Here is a 6094-nt window from a genome sequence, read left to right on the forward strand (position 1 = left end):
CTTGTTAAATTAAGAATTTGAGATATCATACACCTTTATAACCATATATTATTAGTTAAGCAATGCCTTGTAAGGCCTATCAAACATGGGCTTGAGATGAATCAAACCATTATAATTCTGTATCAATTATAATCCTATCAATTGATTAAACATAATTATAAAACTATAATTTATTGTTTTATATAATTTTTAATCCTTCAAATATTTTGTAGGTGTTATTGTTGTTCATGCAGTACATTGATTTGTTCGTAAAAATTGTAGATCTGTTCGTTTTTATTTCACGAATTCTCTATTCTCTAAATATTTAGCATTTTCTGTTTAACTTTTCTCTCTCTCTCTATATATATATATATGGTTAGGATCGGGTGAGAACAATATTTTCTTGTGAGAACAGAGAACCATGAACAAATACGTGAACAAAAGACAATAAGATATGAACATCTTGTTCATGTGTTTCTGAGAGTTTTATGTATTATAAATAAAAAACACATGAACAAAGATGTTTAGATCTTATTGTCTTTTGTTCATGTATTTTATGTATTTGTCCATGGTTCTCCGTTCTCACAAAAAGATGCGGTTCTCACCTAATCATTTACATATATATATACATATATATATATATATATAGGGGAGGGCTACGGTAAAAACACTTCTTAAAATATAAATATAAATATTTTTTAATGTACGAATTTTATCCAACAGGGTTACGAATTCATCAAACATGGTTACGAATTGTGAAAAATAATTTTTTGCTACCTTTGGGATTCGAACCCAGGACCACGATATCATCCAACAGGGTTACGAATCAACCGTAGATCTTGATGATCTAAGGGCTGAAAATCATTTATATTTTATACACTTAAGAGTGTTTTTATTCTAGCCCTCCCCTATATATATATATATATATATATATATATATATATATATATATATATACTTTTTCCTATATATATATATGAGGTGGGGTAAAATAAAAACACCTCTTAGAATATAAAATATGAACCATTTTCAACTCTTAGATCATCAAGATCTACGGTTGATTTATCACCTTGTTGGATGAATTCATGAACCCGAGTTCGAATCTCATAGGTAGCAAAAAATTTATTTTTCGCAATTCATACATTTACACAGCGAATTCATACGTGTTCTACATAGTGCTGAGTCGGGTTTAAATCTCAACATCAAATTTTGTTAAGAAAACATGAACTTTGACTTAAAAATGAAGATATTGCGAAGGATCATGAAGATGAGATGTTTTTTACTTTTTCGTGTTTGTTTTTTAATGGAGGAGTCATTAATTCATTTTACATTTGAATATTTCTCTCTATTTATAGCCTACTTTCTAAACCTATCTAAACCCTAATGTCAAGGGCCCATCAATATAAGTTCCTTGGCCCAAGCACATTAATATACTATGTATCTTCATTACTTCTTTAATTTTGACTTGCATCTTCAGATCTGGTTTCTCTCTTTCTTCAGACTCGACACAACTCTGAATTATAATACTGATCAGTTCTGCTGGACTTGGATTTATAATTGTTTCAGATATGCCCAACATGATTTTTAAACCTGCTACAATATCAAAATAATATGAATATAATAGTTTATTTTCGGGCTTTGAGTGGGCTTGATGTATTCCTCACGGGAATCCCTAATTCCATCCTCATCAAGAGGGTTGCTTTATTACACGTAAACTAAGAAAAATGTGTAAAGTGCATGGTTAAAAGTGGTAGGGCCTACACTTTTTTATGTGTTAAATTTTGTCATTTATGGAACAAGCCCACTTATAGTTTGACAGCCCAAAATGAAATACAAACCACTTTTAGTGAGACAGATGGGGTATTATTTAATATTTTTTAAAAAATAATTTATCTCGTGCATTGCACAAGCGCAAAATTAGTTGTCCAAAAGAGGCATCTTCTATGTAAATAAGAAATAAAATTATTGCCAAAGATGACATGACATAAATTTGCTCGCATGACATAAATAAGATTGCGTGAAAAAATGGAATTAACATTGTATTATATTGTTGGATGGAAACGACGTCTTTCAGGTATAAAATTTGGTTGAAAAATGAACGAGTATGTAGAATGAGAAATAACATAATAATTGAATAATTTAAATAAAAAAATTTAAAAAATTATATTAAGTGAAAATGTATTAAAAGTTTAATAATTTATATGCAATTAACCAAATAAAATGTGTGACTGGCCCAACTGAGAAAATCGTTAAAAAAATATAACTGGACCGGACTTGAGTTCTTATGATGGGCTGGAATTGCGGAAAATGTTGAAATGGGTAAAAATCAGTCACTCAATATCTAAATTTTAAATGACCCTGGTTTCTAGGTCAAGCTTGTTACGATTAATTTTTTTAACTACTATAATTTATTTATTTTTTATGAATTGCAATTATTTTACATTAACGGATTTATGCAGTGAGCAACCTCATTATCAGAAGTCAAAACTTTGGAAATAAAAATAAAAATAAATCAAGATTATCAGGAACTTCCCAATTCTCTGGCCCTTATGTTGAAGTTAGGGCTGTCTAATTGGTTATCGGGTTTTGGATAATCCGTTAACCGAATCGAAATTTCCGGGTTTGGGTATCCAATAACTGAATTTTTTGGGTATCGGTTCGATTTCGGGTATCATTTTTAGAAAAATTTCGGGTATCGGTTAACCCAATAACCGTAACGGGTTAACCGAAATAACCGAAAATTATTTAATAAATTATATATATTTTTTAATTATTAATTCATTAATTTATTTATTTTTTATTTAAAAATTGAGTCTTAGCTAAAATAAAATTATGATATGTTTAAAGTTTAAGAATAAGCTTTAGTCTAGTGGATAAGTTGCTTTGTGTATTTTCTAGAGACTAAGGTTCAAATCCCCTATCTAACAAATTATTTGAATTTTAATTTTTTAAAATGGGTATTCCGGATACCCAAATAACCGAATCGGGTAACCGAACACCTAAAACGGTTCGGGAACGGTTAGTGAAATATGACAATTTCGAATTCGAGTAATCGAAAATTCGGGTATGGGTAACCGAACCCGAACCGATCGTCAGCCCTAGTTGAAGTGATCAAAACTATTTATATACGGATCATGCATGTGTCATCCACGCAATTTAGGCGTGTGGATTAAATAGTCTATTTGCCTAAAAAAAAAAAAGTCTGTCGATGTCTCCCTTATTGACATTTGTGCGACAATTTTATTTTCAATTAATCTATTCATCTACATAATACTCTTAAAATTTAAAATTCATTTTCTATATATAGTTGGATTATTAATTATTTAAGAGCTTGACTAATTTAACCCTAAACTAAAGTGACGGTAATGTGTTATTTTTTTTTCTTATTCTAGAAATATTTTATTTTCAATTAATTTATCCATACATATTATGTATCTACTCGCATCGCTCTACTCGATGCGCCCTATTCGAGTAGAGGCGACATCGAATAGGGTGATACAGCCCATCGTCACTCAAGAACTGCTCGATGCATCGTGTAGCACTTGATGAGGAGAAATTTGGGCGTGTGCTATGCACGCGCCGAATTAAAAAATAAAAAATAAAAATAAAAATTTTAGATTTTCAAAATTGGTGGAATGTGACCATTGGCAGCCTTGGTACTCGGTCTTTGACCGATTTTTAATTTTAATTTTTTTTTTCTTTCTCTTCTTTAAAACTGTTTCTTTCTTCTTTCTCTCTATACAATTTCCACCATCTTCAACCTCCTTCCTCTACACCATCTTCAACCTTTAATTATGTTTTTTAGAGCATCCGCATTGGTGCCTACTTGATAAGAGGGGACCACATTGAGTAAGGAGGCCGCATTGAGATTACTTGATAGTCTACTTGATTTTTTTAGTTTTGATTTTTATGCTTTTCATGTAATTTTAATTGCTCAAATTTAAATAACACATTTTACTAATAATTAAAATTTCATTAAAATATGGTGAATCGTAATTGAGTGGATAGTGTTTTAATCGGGGAATCATGATCGGGTTGTGAATTTTACCTAGTATTGAATGTAAGAATCGAAAGAGAGTGGAGTAGAATTGAATTGCCAAGAACAAAAAGAAGTTCGCCGTTGTATTGAGAAAGTGCACGTAAAAATACATGGTACAAGTGCATGGGTATTTATAGAGTACACTTTAGGGGCAAAATAGTAATTTCAGTCTTGAAGTCACGTTCCCCGCGTAATCAGGGGTACTATGGTAATTTCACCTGCCTTCGCTCATTCCTCTGCTCAGAGGCAGAGAACTGTGTGTATCGGGGAGTTCTGGATTCCTCTGTGAACAGATGATTCCTCTGCTCTGACGCTTCCAGGGTAAAGTGGTCTTTTCTGCCGTTGATTGTCTATGAGTGGAGCATTCCTCTGACCTCAACGATTCCTCTGACCTGAGTGATTCCTCTGTCCAAGCCCATTCCTCTGCTCTGCATATATTACTCCTCATCAGCTACTCTCCCCTCTGGTCTGGTTAGTTGCTCTAAAACGGAGTAACTAGTCAGAGTGTTCGCCCGCGTTGCTGATGTCACCCGCATTAAATGCCCGCCCTTTTGCAGCGTACTTTACCGCATCCCGAGGTTACCTTTTCAGCCTTTCCTCCTTTTCGTATTTTCGTAGAAATCCTTGGCCGTCGATCTTCTCCTTGGTGCCACGTGTCGTTCATCCCGCTACCCTGCTATCGCCCGCGTGGGTTAAACTTAGCGGATTCAAACTCAAACTCTCACTTCTCATTTTCTTCATTCTTGCTTCATACGTTTCAGCTGCTCCCACTATTTCCGACGGTCTTCTTTCCCCGATTCCGACGTACACTTTGCGATTTATCTTCCTCAATTTCCACCGCAGACTTAGGTAAATCCTACATCCCCTCTCCCTGGTACTTGTGTTCGGTGTGGGTTGGTTGTGTTGAATTTGTTGGTGCTCTGTTTAGAGTTCGTAAACCCTAGGTTATAGCATCCATGGCCTCTTCCTCCGCTAACCGCCCTATTTTTTCCCCATCTCCTACCCCTACTCCTCCGGCTTCTCCACCTTCTTCTCCCGATCCCCAGAATCCTCAAGACCCTCCGGCTCTCCCTGAATCTCCCCCACCTCCTCCTAAGATGCCTAAGCCCATTCCCATATCCAAGCTAGATATCGCCGATATGAATAAAATGGCTGAAATATGTAAGAACCCCGCAGGCCTGAGGTTCGAACCGCAGACTAAGTCTTTAGAGCCATTCCGAAGAATGCAGATGAACACCGTGGCTATATGGCAGGCCCAAATTGATGCCGGATTGAGACTTTCCCCTCCCCAACTTTTGATAGATGTTTGTAATCATTTCCAGATTCCTTTCTATCAAGTAGCACCCTCCGCCCTCCGGAGATTGTATTGGTTCCACATCTTATGTAAATTTTATGGTGTCGAAGACACCAAAAAGTTATTCCTCCAGACCCAATCCCTAAGATTACAGGGTGGTCCCCTATACAGCTTTGCCGCCCGTAAAACGTACCCCACCACCTTCCTTAGTTCTCTGAACTCTCATGATAAGGGCTTTCTGCCCTATTATTTCTATGTGGTAACCGCCACTGGTAGTTGGCGCCAGTACGGTGTCCAAGAGCTAAAATGCCATGATGTTCGTACTAAACATAAGCTTGCTTCCCAAGGAACCCCCGGTGATTTTGATCTGGGGGTGATAGCCAAACTTAACGCCTCTAGTAAAGAAGAGCCCTTCCCCTGCAAACAACTCACCGAGAGAAACTCGGCTCTAGCAGCCAATGATTTATTCCCTCTGTATCCACGCAGAGCTATAGGTAATGTCACGTGTTAATAAATATATATGTCGGCATTGCCCTGATTCTGATGATGTAGCATTGTTTATTTGCAGGCATGTCGTGGAGACAAAAATGCCGATTAATTATGTCTGCCGACCGTCCTTCTGGTCCCGGGGGACGTGGTTCTGGGACTCAAGGTTCCGGCGGTAGAGGCTCTGGAGATGCCAGCTCCAAGGCAGACACGTCAGAGTAGCCCGCTGGCTTTGAAGTGAACACCTCTCGGACGGTGTCCGACGCCGCAAGGGTGATCACCCCCACACGAAGCCT

The sequence above is a fragment of the Salvia miltiorrhiza genome, chromosome 8, assembly GCF_028751815.1.
Source record: "Salvia miltiorrhiza cultivar Shanhuang (shh) chromosome 8, IMPLAD_Smil_shh, whole genome shotgun sequence".
In the NCBI taxonomy this organism is placed as follows: Eukaryota; Viridiplantae; Streptophyta; class Magnoliopsida; order Lamiales; family Lamiaceae; genus Salvia; species Salvia miltiorrhiza.